This window comes from Gossypium hirsutum, chromosome A01 (genome assembly GCF_007990345.1).
Source record: "Gossypium hirsutum isolate 1008001.06 chromosome A01, Gossypium_hirsutum_v2.1, whole genome shotgun sequence".
NCBI lineage: Eukaryota > Viridiplantae > Streptophyta > Magnoliopsida > Malvales > Malvaceae > Gossypium > Gossypium hirsutum.
Genome location: NC_053424.1, coordinates 13183499 through 13204020, shown reverse-complemented (window position 1 = coordinate 13204020; position 20522 = coordinate 13183499). Strand labels below are relative to the sequence as shown.

Below are 20522 nucleotides of genomic sequence, written 5' to 3'. Positions count from 1 at the left end.
GAGCCCAAGTTGAGTCCAATTTGGAAAAGGCTAATTTTGAGGGCTCTTAGGCATTCCAAAGCCTATAAATACACCCTAAAGGAGAAAGAAAAGGGGGGCACAGAATAGGGAGTAAGGAATTACTCCAAGGAAGCCGATTGATCCATCTCAGAAGCCGGATTCACCATCAAGACTGAAGATGTCTCTTCAATTCCTTTTCAGGAGTTTTGGGTTTTCTTTATGTTTTGTATTCTTTATTATTCTGAGATGTTTTCTTATTTAGTTATGAACTAAAACCCCTAAATACCTAACGGGAATGAAACCTAAGACGAATCTTGTTATTATTTTTTGAATTGTATGATAAATGTTTAACTTGTTCTTAATTCTTGTTTTGATATCCCAGGATACTGATTCAAGATAAGCTCTTATTCAGAGGAGGAATAGACCTTGTCTAAGAGTACATTTGTCATAATTAAGCGAAGTTGAGACATAGGGTAACAAGATTTTGCCGGATTAAGGTGAAACCTAATAAGGGGATCCATAGATCGAGTTAATACAACCCTAAGGTGTTAAGTAGAGAAAGGTCTCAATTATTCAATCTAGGGATTAGACGTTATTAGTCTTGAATAAGGATAATAACATAACTTAGGGATCTCTACGAAACAAGTTAAATGAATAAATCGTCCGATTCGGAGCTAGAATAACAAGTACAGTCTAGGTGGATTTTTCCTTAGGTTTTGTCTTAATTCAATCAATTTTCCCAAAAGTAATTCCCCAATTCTATTCTCTGTGAGTTCTTAGTTTAGATAATTAGTTAGTTAAAACAAAACCTCTTTATTCCTAGGCTAGATAATAAAAAGACAGTAATTACTTCTACTTTTAGTTCCTTTTGGTTTGACAATCCGGTCTTGCTAAAACTATACTACTGCTCGATAGGTACACTTGCCTACATCGTGATAATAGTTAGTGTCAAGAAAGATTAATTATAAATATTTAAAACCTATCACGAAATCACGAGATCAAGTTTTTAGCACCGTTGCCAGGAAACTAAAATATTAGGAACACTCAATTTTTATTACTTTAGCCATTTATTTTTTTTTTTGCAATCTAATTTTATTTTTAATTTTATTCTAATTTACTATTTTTCTTTTTCTTTCTTCTGACAGGTTTTTATAGTTTATGACTAGAAGAAACCCGTCAGGACCACTACTTTTTGACGAAGAAATCGATTGCGTAGTTCGTAGAAACCAAAGAGAAATAAGGCGAAGCCTAAGATACATAGAGAGCGAGCAAGAAGACGATACTCAACCCCCAACCGAAGAGATGGCTGAAAACCAAGACAATCAGCTACCTCCTACAATTGCGGTTAATCAAAATCCTACTCCACGCAGTATGTTTGATTATGCTAAACCTTCTTTCACAGGAACTGAATCGAGCATAGTTAGACCTGCTGTAGCTGCAAATACTTTGGAACTAAAACCTAACACTATTCAAATGATACAGTAATTTGTTCAGTTTGATGGTTTGCAGGATGAAGATCCCAACCCTCACTTAGCAAACTTTTTGGAACTATGCGATACGTTTAAAATTAATGGTGCTTCTGACGATGCCATTCATCTTCGGTTATTCCCTTTCTTATTGAGGAGCAAAGCTAAACAGTAGTTGAACTCGTTACCGCGAGGGTCAATTACTACTTGGGAACAAATGAGCAAAAAATTTTTACTAAAATATTTTCCGCCGGATAAAACGGCTAAATTACGTAATGGTATCTCTTCCTTTGTGCAAATGGATTTAGAAACACTCTACGATGCATGGGAGAGATACAAGGACCTTTTAAGAAGGTGCCCTCGCCATGGGTTACTGCTTTGGCTTCAGGTTCAAACATTCCATAATGGCCTGAATCCTTCGACTAGGAAAATGGTTGACGCAGCTGCTGGTGGAACCATCAATAATAAAACACCTGAAGATGCTTATGAGTTTATAGAGGAGATGTCACTGAATAACTATCAGTGGCAACTCATAAGGACAAAACCAACTAAAACAGCAGGCGTTTATAATGTCGATTCGATTACTATGCTATCAAACCAGGTAGAACTTCTAAATAAAAAGATTGATGGTTTTCTTAGTTCTACACAGGTTCACCCAGTAATGCAGTGCGAAGCAAGTAGAGGTGGAACAAGTCATTCAGAATACTAACCTTATGGTCACAACATCGATAACAAGCAATTAAATTACATGGGTAATAATCCTCGACCTCAAAACAATCCATATAGTAACACTTACAATGCAGGTTGGAGAAGCCACCCCAATTTCTCGTGGGGCAGTTGATCGCGTGATTCGTAACAAGTAATAAATATTTATAATGAAGATCAAACCTAAACTAACTATTATCATGACGAAAAGGAAAGCGCACCTATCAAACAATAGTATAGTAATGGCAAGACTGGGATATCATACCCAAGGGAACCAAAAGTACTAGTAATAACTATTTTTTTATTATTTAACCTAGAAATAAGGAGGGGTTGTTTATTAAACTAATTAACTAATTAAACTAAAGCAAAGAGAAAATTTGGAAAAGGCTTGAAGAAAAGTAATTGATAAAGACGACACCCAAGGAGGAATCCACCTAGATTTCACTTGTTATCTGACTCTGAACCAGACGATTTATTCACTTGACTTGATCCGTGAGACTCTCAAACCTATATTATTATCTCTTTCGAAACTAATAATGTCTAACCCTCAGTTGAATTAATCGAAATCTCTTTCTTAATTAAAACCCCTAGGGAAGCAATAAATCAATCTATGGACTCCCATATTAGGTTTCACCCTAATTTGGCAAAATCTCGTAACCCTATTTCTAGGCGTTCGATCAACTCCGCTTAATTATGCCAAATCTACTTTTAGACAGGGACTTTTGCTCTTCTGCATAAGCACATCAAATTATGAATTAATACCCGAAATATTAATTCAAGCATTAAAAACACATAATTAAGAAAAAATCAAGTATTTATCATATAGTTCAGATAATAATAACAAGAGTCATCATAGGCTTCAACCACCTTAGGTATCTAAGGGGTTTAGTTCATAATAAAATAAAAGTACATCTCAAAAGTATGAAAATAACAAAACATAAAGAAAACTCTAAAACCCCTGAAGAAATTCTGAGAGAAATCTTCAGTCTTGGAGTAGCTCCGGCTTTTGGGATGGATCATCTAGCCTTCTTCAACTATTTCCTGGTGTGCGGTTCTGTACTCTAGAAAAGTTCTAAAGAGAGCAGCCCCTTTCTAAGTCATACTTAGGGTGTTTATATAGGTTTTGGATTGGCTTTCTTCCTCCCTAAGTATCCTTTTCCGTGTAAAATAAAACTCTTTGAAAAAGGGACACGCCCATGTGCCACGGCCGTGTGACGTAATTGCCAGGCAGTGTTTGATCCGTTAAATTTCACACAGCCGTGTGGGTCAATGGCCAGGCCGTGTCAATCGTGAAAGCCTTGGTCGACACCCTCGAAAGACATGGGTGTGTGAGCTACCCGTGTGGCAAGGCTTAGGCCATGTCATCTTTTCGATTTGGTCAGTTTTGTCCCTTTTTGGCTCGTTTTTGGCTCCTTTTGACTTTTGGTGCTCTCCTGAGTACAAAACATGAAATAACTGAATTAAGAGCACCAAAATCCATAAATATAGTAATAAACATCCATAAATATGCTAGGTATTTGGGGTAAAAATATGTATAATTTGGCGTTTATCAAACACCCCCACACTTAAGCATCTGCTTGTCCTTAAGCAAAACTCTCATTTACTACTAGAATTCATACCTCTCAATCACATAATCATTACTGATAATGTTACAAGTTATTCCACAAAAAATTATACAGTGAAAATTCAACTATAGGGGCATTAAAAGCCTCAAACAATCTAAATCGAATATTTTGATAATAAAATCATAGGTAATCTCCTTCCTCTAAGTAATTAACTTTAGTCCTAAATATACAAGAGATGACATCCTCACTAAAGATTCACTCAAATCACTCAAAGTGTTTAAGGTTCAAGATTAAGCACTCGATTGTCTAACATGAGAAGTTATTACTATAGGCTTACGTGAAAATCAAATCTCCACCACTTGTAAATGATATGATACACAAATCAAAAGGTCTTTGCATGGTTGTAACGAGGTTTAGGTTACGGGTATGGATACAAGCTGAAGAGACAAAGGTTAGAATCGAGATAATTTCAATATATTACCCCACTATCAAAAACTTAATTACTGAATCACAAACAAATATCTAGAACTATATTACATGAGCTCATGGCAACTTTAGCTTGCTGAGAATTACAATAATAATACTGAGGTTTTTTTTTTAAGAACAAATCAAGTCAATACAATATAGAAATCATATTTCCTGATTTAGTAACAAAAAATGGTGAACATAGTGAGGTAACAATATTAAAAATAATCCCGATAAAAAAAAGGTAAATTAAGTAAGAGGATTTCAACAATAATGGGTTAATGGGTTAATGATGAGGGTTAATTAATAAAAAGGGTTGTAGGCTCAAAGGGGTTTACTAAGGGTTTAATTATGTGGGAAGGCTTTTTATGGAGTAAGTGGGTTAAATCCTAAGTGTCTTTATCATCTCAATATATCAAATCATACGTGTGAACTCGACATATATAATCGAAGCAAGTTCTAGAATAACAGTTCAATGTTGACACACTCAAACCACAAAAGAAGTGAGCAAGAAAGAAAGCTATATGCTCAAAAGGCTCAAAAATCTCACCAAAAATTTAGGTTTTTGATGTCATTCCTGTATACTTAAGATTTCAAGATAATACCTCAATTTAGGAAAATAATCTAAAAATTTTAGTTCTCAAAATATCAATTTATCATGCTCGATTTTCTAATGTCCTATAATCAAATAATCATGCATAATTCCCATGGTCTAATTCATGGCATATCAACAATAATTATAGATCAATCAGAATTCATTCGATCAATATTTTGAGAAAATCACTTAAGCACAAGATCATATTTAGGGATTTGAGAATAATGCAAAAAGTTAGGCATCATGTTCATGTTCACCCCCTACACTTAAGATGTACATTGCCCTCAATGTACAAAGAAAAATTATTCAAAATAAAGAAAATCATAAGAGGGAAGGAGGTGAAACTCCCTGTTATATGGATGTGGAGCTTGATTCTGAGGCTGGAGTGTTTGGGGAAAGTGGTAGCTGCCACTGTTCTTAGCTAGATGAAGAAATTAGGTCGTTGAACATGGCACTCGTGAGGTGTTGTGTAATATCCCGAATTAGAGCCTAATCGGAATAGTAGTTTCGTGACCACAAATTCGAGATAGAAATAATTATTTTATAATTATTTTGATGTTTATGATAAGATTTCATGAATGTGTGAAAATTTCGTGATGAAATCCTATGCCTAAAGTACTTAAATTGAAATTAGGGACTAAATCGAATAATTTGCAAAACTTGCATTCTAGAAGTTTTTAGTGTGAAATTGCCTTGAAATATTAATTAGGAGGTCTTAAATGGTACTTTGACCAATTTTAAGTTCATGGAAAAATTTAGGACATGGAAGGAATTTTTTTAAAGTTTAATAAGGAGGGGCATTTTGGTCATTTGAATATTAAATGAAATAAAAAGGGAAAAATAACACAAAATTTGTTATCATAAGCTAAAATTTGAACTCTAAATGTATAATTTTGCTAAAATTTGAATTAAAGACTAATTTGATAATGTGAGTATTAAATAAGCTAAATGTGTTATTTTAGATCAAGAAAGACGTGGAATCGACCCCAATCGAGGAAAAGAAAAGATTGTGGACTAAATTGCAAAATCTTTATATTTTGGTACCAAGGTAAGTTCATGTGTGAATAATGTAGCATAATTGTTATTTATAAGTTATTGATGTTAATTATATAATATGCTGATTTTAATCATGAAATTTATGCTTTGTGGTTATTTTCGAATAAAATGCAAATTATGTATATTATTTGTTAAATATAAAGTGCTACCGAGTATTGGTTTCGGTATTTTATGGAAGATGGCAAGAATATATGTTCGAGGAAAATCCCATTTGAACCTTAGGAATATATTAGGATACAAGTGACATGTCACTATGATGGTTGAGCATCCGAACTCGTTGAGTTGAGTCCGAGTTCACTTATGGATGCGAATGTCCGAACTCGTTGAGTTGAGTCCGAATTCGAGAGATGTAACTAGGCATCCGAACTTGTTGAGTTGAGTCTGAGTTCACTTATGGATGTGAACGCCCGAGCTCGTTGAGTTGAGTCCGAGTTCACTTAGGGGCGGGTTACATGATTGCTTGATTACATATATGGCACTTATGTGCAAATTATCCATGTATCCGAATTATATTCCTACGTGTTCAACGGGTAAAATTTCTAGTGAAATGGAAGAACATTTAAGGTGCAAGTGATGTTTTGGTAAGTGTTGTGAAATGGACACTTTGGACAGGTATGTACTTAACCCTCGGGTTGAAAATAGATACAACAACAATAAGGTGGTAAGATGATGAATGATGTTTAGAAATGTAATATATGTTTTAGTGATACCATGCTACGGTTGTTTGGTAAAATTTTATTGTTATGTTACTTGTTATTTGCATATGAACTTACTAAGCATTTATGCTTACTCCCTCCTTTTTATTCACTGTAGTTTTGAACAAGCTGGCTCGGGAATCGGGACAGGTCGAAGGTTCGATCACACTATCCGAAGGACATTTTTTAGTAAATGGCTTGTAAAACTTAAGTATGGCATGTATAGTAATATACCTATTTTGTGTAAATAATTTTGTGATATGGCAGTGAATTGGTTGAGAAAATTCTTGATAATTATAAGTCATGGAAATGGCTAATTTAGATTATGTTTGATGTCTTGGAAGGTAAATAGGTTATCTAGTCCATAAAACTCATGAAAAGATGAAATTTGCCATAAATAGAACATTGCAGCAACACTGACGTGAGTTTGAAAATTTACTAAAAATCATAGAAATCGAATTTGGTGATGGATTAAATATTAAATTGAAGCCTAATATGTCTAGTTTCAAATAAAACAAACGAAATAGGTAAAGAAATTATATGTTAGAAGATATTTGAATTTTAGTGAAACAGGGCCAGAGCGATTTCTAGATCCCCTGTTCCAACTTTAGAAATTCACCATAAATTGTAAAAAAATAATTAGGTGGTTCATTTTATATTCATGGAATCCTTATTGAGTCTAATTTCAAGATAAATAAACGGCATAGTCAAATACAGTTTTCACAGAGATAAATATGGTTTGTTGTAAACAGAGGTTAGTCCAGTCAAGTCCTGAAACAGGGGTAATTTTAACTAATAAACTGTACTAATTGGACCAACCAAAAATTCTAGAAACAAATTAGTAAATAGATATATGAGTATAGATTTATGGAAAATTTACAGATCTTGATTTCGAGTTTCGTAACTCGAGATATGATTTGTCTTGTAACTGTGACGTAGGTAGCTAGAAAACTGTGAATGTAGAAACAAATGATCCGAAGTTCTTAATTTGATAAATTATGTTCGGTAACACCTCAAGCTCGACTCCGGTGATAGTCTTGGGCATTGGGGCATTACATTTCGTGGTATCAGGCAGGTTTAGTCAGTTCTCGGACTACATGTTGTATGTACGAATTTTGCTATACATGCCATATGTATAAATTGTGATAGTGTGATGACTTCTGACCTTTTTAAATGATTTTTTATAGTAAATAGATCCCGATCCAGCTGTGGCAGATGAAGTAGAGAGTAATGCACCAGCTCCGGCTGAAGGGGTAGCGCCGACTGAAAATCCACCTCCTACTGTTGGTCAGGGAGGAAGAGAAAGGGATCGGGAAGCCTTTCTCCAAATGATGAGTGCATGGTACACTGAGTTCGTTCGTACGAACCCAAATGTACGACCTCCCCCACCTCCCCCAATTCCTCAACCTAAACCCCCGATGTCTCAGGGTGTGGATATGATAAAATTTCACAGAACTCCAGTTGACAGAATTCGTAAACAAGGGGATGAAGAATTTAGGGCAAATATTGATGATGATGTCGAGAAAGCAGAGTTCTGGCTTGAAAATTCTATCGGGTATTTGATGAATTATCTTGTACACCTGAAGAATGTTTGAAATGTGTTGTATCTTTGTTGAGGGATTCAGCCTATAATTGGTGGAAGACTTTGATTTCGGTGGTACCGAAAAAGAGGGTAACTTGGGAATTCTTTCAAGAAGAGTTTTGGAAGAAATATATTAGTGAAAGATTTATTTATCAGAAACGTAAAGAGTTTCTTGAGCTGTATGACAGTCACATAATATGAGAGAGAGTTTGTTCGATTGAGTAAGTATGCTAGAGAATATGTTCCTACAGAGGCCAAGATGTGCCGACGATTTGAAGACGAGCTCAACGAAGACATCAGGGTATTTGTTGGGATCCTTGAACTAAAAGAAATGGTGGTGCTTTTCAATCGAGCTTGCAAGGCTGAAGAACTACTTAAGGAAAAGAAAAAGGTAGAATCTGAGACACGAAATTGGAAGAAAAGACCAATGAGTAATGCACCCTCACAACAACCCGGAAAGTCAAGAAATATGAATCCTCATTCCCAAATTTCAGCGGGGCAATCATATGGGAATTTTAAGAAGCAAAATGTGGGTCCTAAGTCCCAGACTACTTCGGCAGCCAGTGTAGGGAACTCAAGACTTTTAAAACCAGAGTGCCAGTGGTGCAGTAGGAATCATTTTGATCCGTGCAGAGCAAATGAATGTTTTCGATGTGGTTCTTCGGATCATTTTATTAGAGACTGCCCAGAGAGAGCTGAGAAAGAAAAATTTCAGTATACAAAAGCAAGTGGTGCAGATTCGAGGGGAAGGTATCCAAGAAAAGCTGGGAGGGAAGCAGGCAGTAAGAATGTAGCCAGAGATGCAGCAGTTAGACCTGAAGGAAGGGCTCCGGCTAGAACTTATGCTATTAAAGCGCGTGAAGATGCTTCCTCACCTGATGTGTTTACCGGTATATTTTCTCTTTATGATGTTAATGTTATTGCTTTGATTGATCCCGGTTCTACTCATTCATATGTATGCATGAAATTGGTGTCTAGTATGAATATACCTGTTGAGAACACAGAATTTATGATTAGAGTGTCGAATCCGTTAGGCAAATGTGTGATAATTGATAAAGTATGCAAGAATTGTCCTTTAATGATTCGGGGTCATTACTTTCCGGCTGACTTGATGTTGTTGTCGTTTGATGAGTTTGATGTTATTTTGGGTATGGATTGGTTGACGTTGCATGATGCTATAATAAATTGCAAAGAATAGGTTATATAATTAAAGTGTGAAAATGGTGAAACTTTACGGGTTGAATCAGATAAATCAGAGGCATTGTCTAGTGTGATTTCTTCAATGTCGGCTCAAAGATATTTGAGAAAGGGTTATGAAGCTTATTTGGTGTATGTAATTAATACAAAAGAAGTTGAAAAGAAAGTTGAATCAGTGCCAGTTGTGTGTGAATTTACGGATGTATTTCTAGAAGAATTGCCGGGTTTACCTCCAGTCAGGGAAGTAGAATTTGGTATTGATTTGATACCGAGAACAACTCTGATCTCGATTGCTCCATATAGAATGGCACCTAAAGAGTTAAAAGAGTTAAAGTCGCAGTTGTAAGAGTTGACTGATAAAGGCTTTGTGAGACCGAGTTTTTCACCTTGGGGTGCTCCCGTGTTATTTGTTAAAAAGAAGGATGGTTCTATGAGGTTGTGTGTTGATTATCGATAGTTAAACAAGGTGACAATAAAAAACAAGTATCCGTTGCCAAGAATTGATGATTTGTTTGATCAGCTAAAAGGAGCGACATGGTTTTCTAAGATTGACTTGAAATCTGGGTATTATCAGCTGCGAGTAAAAGAGTCGGATGTGCCTAAAACTGCTTTTAGAACAAGGTACGGTCACTATGAATTTTTAGTTATGCCATTCGGGTTGACAAATGCTCCTGCTGTGTTTATGGATTTAATGAATCGCATATTTCGGCCATACTTGGACAAATTTGTTGTGGTGTTTATAGATGATATTTTAATTTATTCAAAAGATGAGACAGAGCATGCTGAGCATTTGAGGATAGTTTTGCAAACTTTGAGAAATAAGCAACTGTATGCTAAGTTTAGTAAAAGTGAATTTTGGCTCCGGGAATATGGATTTTTGGGTCATATTGTTTCAGGTGATGGTATACGGGTTGATCCTAGTAAAATTTCAGCCATTATTGATTGGAAACCACCGAAAAATGTAACCGAAGTTAGAAGTTTCTTGGGGCTAGCTGGGTATTATCGGTGGTTTGTAAATGGATTTTCTATAATTGCTGCTCCTATGACTAGACTACTCTGAAAGAATGTTAAATTCGAATGGATGGAAGAATGTCAACAGAGTTTTGAAGAATTGAAAAAGTTATTAACAGAGGCACCAGTGTTAGTACAGCCCGAATCAGGTAAAGAATTTGTGGTGTATAGTGATGCTTCTCTAAATGGTTTGGGGTGTGCACTCATGCAAGAAGGAAAAGTGGTGGCTTATGCTTCGAGACAGTTAAACCCTCATGAGAGGAATTATCCTACTCACGATTTGGATTTGGCTTCGGTGGTGTTTGCTTTGAAGATTTGGCGACATTATTTGTATGGTGAAAAATGCCAGGTATACACCGACCACAAAAGTCTTAAGTACTTGATGTCACAAAAAGACTTGAATTTGAGAAAGTGAAGATGGTTGGAATTATTGAAAGATTACGAGCTTGTTATTGATTATCATCCGGGAAAAGATAATGTGGTTGCCGATGCTTTAAGCAGAAAGTTGTTGTTTGCTTTGAGAGCTATGAACACTCAGTTGAAAATGTCAGATGATGGTTCGATTCTAGCAGAGTTAAGAGTAAGACCGATGTTTTTACAAGAGATTTCTGAAGCTCAGAAAAATGATCCAGATTTGCAAGCCAAGAGAAGACAGTGTGAAGCTGATATGGGATCAGATTTCAGAATCAGTTTTGATGGTTGCTTGATGTTTAAAAATCAGATTTGTGTATCGAAAAATGATGAGTTGATTCAAAACATTTTGCATGAAGCACATAATGGTTGTTTGGCAGTTCATCTGGGTAGTACGAAAATGTATAATGACTTGAAGAAAATGTACTGGTGGAGTGGAATGAAAAGAGATATTTCCGAGTTTGTATCAAAATGATTAATTTGTCAACAGGTGAAAGCCGAACACCAAGTGCCTTCGGGATTACTTCAGCCTATTATGGTTCCTGAATGGAAATGGGATCGGATTACTATGGATTTTGTTTCAGGGTTGCCATTGACTCCAGGAAAGAAAGATACAATCTGGGTAATAGTTGACAGATTAACTAAGTCGGCTCATTTTATCCTGGTACGTATGGATTATTCTCTTAACAAGTTGGCTGAACTATATGTTAGAGAAATTGTTAGACTACACGGAATACCATTGTCGATCATTTCGGATAGAGATCCGAGGTTTACCTTGCGGTTTTGGCAAAAGTTGCAAGACGCGTTAAGTACGAAGTTAAATTTCAGTACTGCTTTTCATCCACAAACTGATGGGCAATCAGAGAGAGTAATTCAAATTCTTGAAGATATGCTTAGATGTTGTGTTTTGGAATTTCAAGGAAGTTGGGAAAGATATTTACCGTTGGTAGAATTTGCTTACAATAATAGTTATCAGACGAGCTTTAAGATGGCACCTTATGAAGCATTGTATGGTCGTAAGTGTCGAACGCCTTTGTATTGGACTGAACTCAAGGAAAATTTGATTTATGGAGTTGATCTAATAAAAGAAATCGAAGAAAAAGTGAAGATAATTCGAGATTGTTTGAAAGCTGCTTCAAATAGACAAAAATCTTATGCAGATTTAAAACGAAAAGACATTGAATTTCAAGTTGGTGATAAAGTATTTTTAAAAGTGTCTCCGTGGAAAAAAGTTCTCAGATTTGGACGGAAGGGCAAATTAAGTCCGCGTTTTATCGGGCCGTATGATATTATTAAAAGAGTTAGACCGGTAGCCTATCGGTTAGCATTGCCATCTCAATTGAAGAAGATTCATAATGTATTCCATGTGTCTATGTTACGTCAGTATCATTCAGATACTTCACATGTGGTTTCACCGACAGAAATTGAACTACAACCAGACATGACCTATGAAGAAGAACCGATTAAGATTTTAGCTCGAGAGGTCAAACAACTAAGGAACAAAAGTATTGCACTTGTGAAAGTGTTGTGGCAAAAGCATGGAGTAGAAGAAGCTACATGGGAACCCGAAGAAACTATGAAGAACCAATACCCACACCTGTTTACCGGTAAGATTTTCGAGGACGAAAATCCTTAAAGGGGGAGAGTTATAATATCCCGAATTAGGGCCTAATCGGAATAGTGGTTTTGTGACCACAAATCCGAGATAGAAATAATTATTTTATAATTATTTTGATGTTTATGATAATATTTCATGATTGTGTGAAAATTTCGTGATGAAATCCTATGCCTAAAGTACTTAAATTGAAATTAGGGACTAAATCGAATAATTTGCAAAACTTGCATTCTAGAAGTTTTTAGTATGAAATTGCCTTGAAATATTAATTAGGAGGTCTTAAATGGTACTTTGACCAATTTTAAGTTCATGGACAAATTTAGGACATGGAAGGAATTTTTTTAAAGTTTAGTAAGGAGGGGCATTTTGTCATTTGAATATTAAATGAAATAAAAAGGGAAAAATAACACAAAATTTGTTATCATCTTCCTTAGTTGTTGCCGAATGCTCCCTCTCTCCATAGCTAGGGTTTCTTCAATTTTCAAGCTTCATAGTAAGTGATTCCAAGCCCCGTTTTTAATGATTTTTACGTTTTTGAAATCCCGGTAACTCGGTATAGCTTATGATAGTAATATTTTGAGTTAGAGCTCATATTTGGAAAAATACCATAGGTGAAATTTGTGAATTTTGATGTTTTATGATAGAATATGAGGTTTTAAATTATGTTAGACAACTTGTGCTACTCGGTCTTGAGTGAAAACAAGTAAAAGGGCTTAATCGACAAAAATACCTACTAGTCATAAATACATGTTAAAGTGAGAATTTGATGTTTCCATAGAAGGGAAAAGTGATTAGCATGTCATAAAATATAAGAATAAGGAATTAAGTTTAATTCCCAAGATTTGGGGCAAAAGTGTAAATATGCAAAAGTTTAGGGGTAAAATTGTAATTTTGCTAAAATTTGAATTAAAGACTAATTTGATAATGTGAGTATTAAATAAGCTAAATGTGTTATTTTAGATCAAGAAAGACGTGGAATCGACCCCAATCGAGGAAAAGAAAAGATTGTGGACTAAATTGCAAAATCTTTATATTTTGGTACCAAGGTAAGTTCATGTGTGAATAATGTAGCATAATTGTTATTTATAAGTTATTGATGTTAATTATATAATATGCTGATTTTAATCATGAAATTTATGCTTTGTGGTTATTTTCAAATAAAATGCAAATTATGTATATTATTTGTTAAATATAAAGTGCTACCGAGTATTGGTTTCGGTATTTTACGGAAGATGGCAAGAATATATGTTCGAGGAAAATCTCGTTTGAACCTTAGGAATATATTAGGATACAAGTGACATGTCACTATGATGGTTGAGCATCCGAACTCGTTGAGTTGAGTCCAAGTTCGAGAGATATAACTAGGCATCCGAACTCGTTGAGTTGAGTCTGAGTTCACTTATGGATGCGAATGCCCGAGCTCATTGAGTTGAGTTCGAGTTCACTTAGGGGCGGGTTACATGATTGCTTGATTACATATGTGGCACTTATGTGCAAATTATCCATGTATCCGGATTATATTCCTACGTGTTCAACGGGTAAAATTTCTAGTGAAATGGAAGAACATTTAAGGTGCAAGTGATGTTTTGGTAAGTGTTGTGAAATGGACACTTTGTACAGGTATGTACTTAACCCTCGGGTTGAAAATAGATACAACAACAATAAGGTGGTAAGATGATGAATGATGTTTAGAAATGTAATATATGTTTTGGTGATACCATGCTAAGGTTGTTTGGTAAAATTTTATTGTTATGTTACTTGTTATTTGCATATGAACTTACTAAGAATTTATGCTTACTCCCTCCTTTTTATTCACTGTAGTTCTGAACAAGCCGGCTCGGGAATCGGGACAGGTCGAAGGTTCGATCACACTATCCGAAGGACATTTTTTGGTAAATGGCTTGTAAAACTTAAGTATGGCATGTATAGCAATATACCTATTTTGTGTAAATAATTTTGTGATATGGCAGTGAATTGGTTGAGAAAATGCTTGATAATGATAAGTCATGGAAATGGCTAATTTAGATTATGTTTGATGTCTTGGAAGGTAAATAGGTTATCTAGTCCATAAAACTCATGAAAAGATGAAATTTGCCATAAACAGAACATTGCAACAACACTGACGTGAGTTTGAAAATTTACTAAAAATCATAGAAATCGAATTTGGTGATGGATTAAATATGAAATTGAAGCCTAATATGTCTAGTTTCAAATAAAACAAACGAAATAGGTAAAGGAATTATATGTTAGAAGATATTTGAATTTTAGTGAAATAGGGCCAGAGTGATTTCTGGATCCCCTATTCCAAATTTAGAAATTCACCATAAATTGTACAAAACTAATTAGGTGGTGTATTTTATATTCATGGAATCCTTATTGAGTCTAGTTTTAGGATAAACAAACGGCATAGTCAAATAAATTTTTCACAGAGAGAAATATGGTTCGTTAAACAGAGGTTAGTCTAGTCAAGTCCTGAAACAGGGGTAACTTTAACTAATAAACTGTACTAATTGGCCCAACCAAAAATTCTAGAAAAAATTAGTAAATAGATATATGAGTCTAGATTTAGGGAAAATTTACGGATCTTGATTTTGAGTTTCGTAACTCGAGATATGATTTTTCTTGTAACTGTGACGCAGGTAGCTAGAAAACTGTGAATGTAGAAACAAATGATCCGAAGTTCTTAATTTGATAAATTATGTTCGGTAACACCTCAAGATCGACTTTAACGACAGTCTCGGGCGTTGAGGCGTTACATGTTGTTTTCCATTTGTTTCCTTATTCCGTAAAATATTCCTAGCAGCTTTGCTTGGAAGTGTGTAGAATCATGAAGAGCTTATTAAGAGTTGGTGTGGAAGAGAGTGTAGTGGGATTACTTGTTAGAGACACCAGAAAAATGAAGAAAGTAAAATTTACTAATAGAGATATGTCTTTCAAAAGAAAATAATAAAATTGAAATGAAAATAAAAATAAAAATAAAAATAAAAAGATAAGAGGATTCAATGATCCTCGTCAGTGGGGCCCTCAGGTGGCGGCGCTAGAGTGGCAATGTGAAAGTGCTGGCACAACTGCTGCATCATGGCCTGCATGTTGTCCATCTGTCTATTAGTCACCGATCTCACTCGTGAATCATCTCGAACTGTGTAGTGCAATACTGCTCGAACTGACCGAGTCGGTCGGAAAGGTGTGCCAATGAAGCAGCCGCATGAACTGGTTGCTCCCTAGGTGGCGTGGTAGAAGGCTCCTCGTGCTGTGGGGGGACATCATCAGAAATGTCCTCTAGATCCTCCTCGTCAATGGCATGAGTGAGATGGTACTAAGGAGGATCGGTCCCACGGCGGCGCTCAATCATCCTCATGTGTAACATAGTCGTGATGCCCTGTGGGGGCATCTGACCTATCAGTGTAAGCGCTGATGATTAGGCCACGGTGTTGAGGATACTGAAGTGTTTGGCAAGGCGCGTCACGTAGAGGCCGATAGAGATTACTCATTTCTGATGCCGCTCAGTCTGATGGCGAATGGAGAAAGCGATGAAGTATGCCAAGTCAGTCACGTGTGCATTCGCCATGCACCATAAATAGTAGGCATCATGGGTGTTGACAACGCCTATGCTCTCTCTCCTTCCGGTCAAGGTATGTGCCAATATGACATGGAGATAGCGTAGGGAAGGGGCGAGAGCTGAGGCCTTCGAGCGGCTGGGGTTGTAGGTGGAAGAAAGTGGTGCCACAGCTTTCCAGCACAAGGAGGGAGAAATGTGGATATTGCGTGGTAGTGCATTCATGTCCTCCTCCTCCATAAACTCATCAGTGTAAAGTCCCAAAGTGACTCCAAACTTTGGGACACTCATCACGCGAACTAGACCGCCTAATCGGAAGTGAATGGTAACAGGGTCATCATTTTTCGTCATCCCCACCTGTAAATGAAAAGTAGAGAATAATTCTAAAGTTAGCTCTAAATGAGTGGGTTCGGTGATATCAAAGAACCGTTCCCATGGGTCTGTAGTCAGAAGGGCGCGGATGGCATCAGCTAGTTGGACTTGCTCTACGGCAGCCCAGTTGATGCAGCGACCTGTAGTGAGGGGCCGTGCGCGTAGTATATGAAATAGCTCCTACTACAAAGCTTGCGAAAACTCAAGGAATGGGTGCCAAACTTCTGCTGTAGCACATATCGAGGAAGAACCCGGTCCCCTACGTCTCTTTGAGGATGGGACCGCGGCCTTCTTTCCTCTCGATGATGACATAATGTACCAAAAGCTGTTGTAGGGTGGCACACGGGCGTGTTGGTGGTGAGCACGGGCGTGTGGCGTGGGTGTACAGCCGTGTGGAGGAAAAATGGAGGGGAAAGTGAGGATTAATTCAGGGGGAGTGGATTTTAGGGTGGTTTGAGGGTTAGGGAAGTGAAAATCTGGGTAATGGTGGCCGGAATAGGGATTAGGGAGTGGGGAAAGGAAGATTTTGGCTAGGGTTTTGAAAGGAAGAAGAAAATGAAAAGTGATTTGCTTATATAAGGGAGCTATACACGGTCTAGGGCCACGCCTGTGTACTCTGAAAGTGACCCCGTGTTTTTTGAATTTTCCAATTTAGGTCGTGCCCGGCTACTATCCCACGCCCGTGTGTCTGGGGCGTGTGTGGCACACGGCCATATCGGACAATCGTGCCTAGCCTTGTTCGCTTCTCCCACACCCGTGTGTTAGGGTACCACGCCCGTGTATTGTTGTCCACGACTTAACGGCACGGGCGTGCCTCACGTTGTGTCGAAGAAACAGAATCGAGCCTTGCCCCTGGCACGCTCATGTTTTTCCATTCCCACGCCCGTGTTCTCCTATCAAGTTGACCCACGGCCATGTCGCACAGCCATGGGGATTTATCGCATCCTGTGTTTTAGGGAGATCATGTCCTGCTTCCACACGGCTGTATCACACGGCCGTGTTTCTTCCCCTGCTTGGCCATGGTCTTAGGCACGCCCGTGTGCCTGGCCGTGTGTGTTGAGAAACTTTGGAATTCAAAGATAAAGTGAATGATTTAAAGTGTTAGAAATTGAAAATAAAGAAATCAGAATATATTAGTGCTCGGGTTGCCTCTCGAGAAGTGCTTATTTATAGTCTAAGCTCGACTTACCTTTCCGGTGAATGGTCAGGGTGGTTTGAAGAGTTTATACTCCTCATTCCTGCTATCAATGTCATCAAAATAGGGTTTTAATCGGGTGTTGTTTACCTTAAAAGTGCCGAACTTGGGGTGACTCACCTTCACCGTACTGAATGGAAAAATACTGAGTACCGTAAGAGGGATTTCCTCATTCGGTGTGGTAGTGACAATGTGGGGATCTGGGGCATCTAGTAAGACTTTATCACCAACCTTAAGTTGATTAGGAGAGGTATCGGCCTTGTTTTGACGTAGTTTCAGTTTATCATGTGTTCTCGGTTTGTTTACTTGCCATTCGTCTAGCTCATCTATTCGTAGCCTTCATTCTTCATGAATGTGTCCTCTATCATTTCTGGAACATGGCTCGTGAACTTCTTTGAAGCTTAATTTCTGCAAAGTCATATTGTCAGTTTTAGTAGATTGGTATGGACTATTACCTTCAGTGTTCGATGTGATGCCAGAATTACAAGCTTGAAGGGTGATCGTTTCGTCTCCCACACGAAATGTAAGCTCACCTGTGCCAACATCAATAATTGTTTTAGCAGTTGCTAAAAAGGGCTTCCCTAAAATCAAAGGGGTGTTATTATCCTCTTCTATGTCTAGAACAACGAAATCAACGGGGAATATAAACTTATCTACTTTCACGAGTACATCTTCAATAATACCCCTAGGAAATCTTATAGTTTTATCTGCCAATTGAATGCTCATCCTAGTTTGTTTAGGTTTCCCAAGACCTAGTTGCTTAAACATTTTGTAAGGCATTACGTTAATACTAGCCCCTAAATCAGCTAATGCATGACGTATATCTAAACTGCCAATTAAGCAAGGAATTGTAAAACTCTCTGGATCTTTCAATTTGTGGGGTAGCTTATTCTGTAGAATAGTTGAGCAGACTGCATTTAGCTCCACATGCGACGCTTCGTCCAACTTCCGCTTATTTACTAAAATCTCTTTTAAAAATTTCATTGCATTTGGCATCGTCTTTCCTTGTCGCGTTAGGGTATGGCACACGAGGTTTATATTCGACAATCATTGGTTTGTTTGTATTTTGACCTACCTCATCTCTCCATTTGCTTATCATAGTTTCTTGCCTCGATTCTGGTTCAGGCTCAACGACTCTTTCGTCATCTTGAGTATTAATTGCGTTGAGTTGTTCCCTTGGGTTAGGTTTGGTATTACTTAGCAAACTACCTTGTGGTCATTCGGAGATCAGTTTGGAAAGCTGGCCTATCTGATTTTCGAGTCCTTGGATCGATGCTTGTTGATTTTTAAATGCTGTCTTGGTATTTTGGAAATGGGTTTCTAACACTGATATAAACTTTGAGAGCATCTCTTCAAGATCTGGCTTCTTTTCTTGTTGGTAGGGTGGTTGTTGAAAACCCTGAGGATTTTGTGGCTTTTGATTCCCTTGACCACCCCAGGAGAAATTTGGGTGGTTCCTCCAACCTGCATTATAAGTATTACTGTATGGGTTATTTTGAGATCTAAAGTTATTGTTACCCATATAGTTGACTTGTTCCTCTTCGGTTATGGGATTGAAGGATTGATATTCTGTATGCACACCTCCTCCGCTTGAGTCACACCTCATTACTGGATGTACCTTCGTAGAACCAAGTAAACCATCAATCTTTTTATTGAGAAGTTCTACCTGATTTGACAGCATAGTAACTGAGTCGACGTTATAAACGCCGGTTGTTTTTGTTGGCTTTGTCCTCATAATTTTCCATTGATAGTTATTCAGTGACATCTCCTCTATAAACTTATAGGCATCTTCCGGTGTTTTATTGTTGATGGTTCTGCCAGCAGCCGCGTCAACAATTTGCCGAGTCGAGGGATTCAGACCATTATGGAATGTTTGTACTTAAAGCCAAAGCGATAACCTATGGTGAGGGCACCTTCTCAGTAAGTCATTGTATCTCTCCCATGCATCGTAAATTGTTTCTAAATTCATCTGCACAAAAGAAGAGATATCATTACGTAATTTAGCCGTTTTAGCCGGCGAAAAGTATTTTAGTAAAAAAATTTCGGTCATTTGCTCCCAAGTAGTAATTGACCCTCATGGTAACGAGTTCAACCACTGTTTAGCTTTGTTCCTTAATGAAAAAGAAAATAACCGAAGATAAATGGCATCATCAGAAACGCCATTGATTTTAAATGTATCGCAAAATTACAGAAAGTTTGCTAAGTGAGCGTTGGGATCTTCATCCTGCAAACCATCTAACTGAACAAACTGTTGTATCGTTTGAATTGTGTTAGGTTTCAGTTCAAAAGTATTTGCAGCTACAGCCGGTCTAACTATGCTAGACTCAGTTCCTGTTAAAGAAGGTTTAGCATAATCATACATAGTGCGTGGAGCAGGATTTTGATTAGCCGCAATTGCAGGAGGTAGCTGATTGCCTTAGTTTTTAGCCATCTCTTCGGTTGGGGGTTGAGTATTGTCTTCCTACTCGTTCTCTGTGTATCTTAAGCTGTGCCTTGTTTATCTTTGGTTTCTACGAACTGTACAATCGATTTCTTTGTCCAAAAGTAAAGGTTCTGACCGGTTTCTTCAAGTCATAAACTATAAAAACCTGCCAAGAGAAAGAAAAAGTAAATTAAGAAATAATAAAATTAATAAAATTAAATTAAATTGCAAGAAAAATAAATGGCTAAAGTAATAAAAATTGAACGTTCCTAATATTCTAGTTCCCCAGCATCGGTGCCAAAAACTTGATCGCGTGATTCGTAACAAGTAATAAATATTTATAATAAAGATTAAACCTAAACTAACTATTATCACGATGAAAAGGCAAGCACACCTATCGAACAATAGTATAGTAATGGCAAGACCGGGATATCGTACCCAAGGGAACCAAAAGTACTAGTAATAACTATCTTTTTATTATTTAACCTAGAAATAAGGAGGGGTTGTTTATTAAACTAATTAACTAATTAAACTAAAGCAAAGAGAAAATTTGGAAAAAGGCTTGAAGAAAAGTAATTGATAAAGACGACACCTAAGGAGGAATCCACCTAGAT

At 37.1% G+C, this 20522-nt stretch overlaps 2 non-coding genes across 2 annotated transcripts; one reads left to right on the top strand and one right to left on the bottom strand.

Moving 5' to 3' along the window:
- Positions 1-1731: 1731 nt before the first annotated feature.
- On the bottom strand, positions 1732-1838 carry LOC121206661 (small nucleolar RNA R71). The gene has a single exon (XR_005901770.1). It is a non-coding gene; the product is annotated as a small nucleolar RNA R71 (small nucleolar RNA).
- A 17543-nt stretch (positions 1839-19381) lies between these two features.
- On the top strand, positions 19382-19488 carry LOC121208014 (small nucleolar RNA R71). The gene has a single exon (XR_005903057.1). It is a non-coding gene; the product is annotated as a small nucleolar RNA R71 (small nucleolar RNA).
- Positions 19489-20522: the final 1034 nt, after the last annotated feature.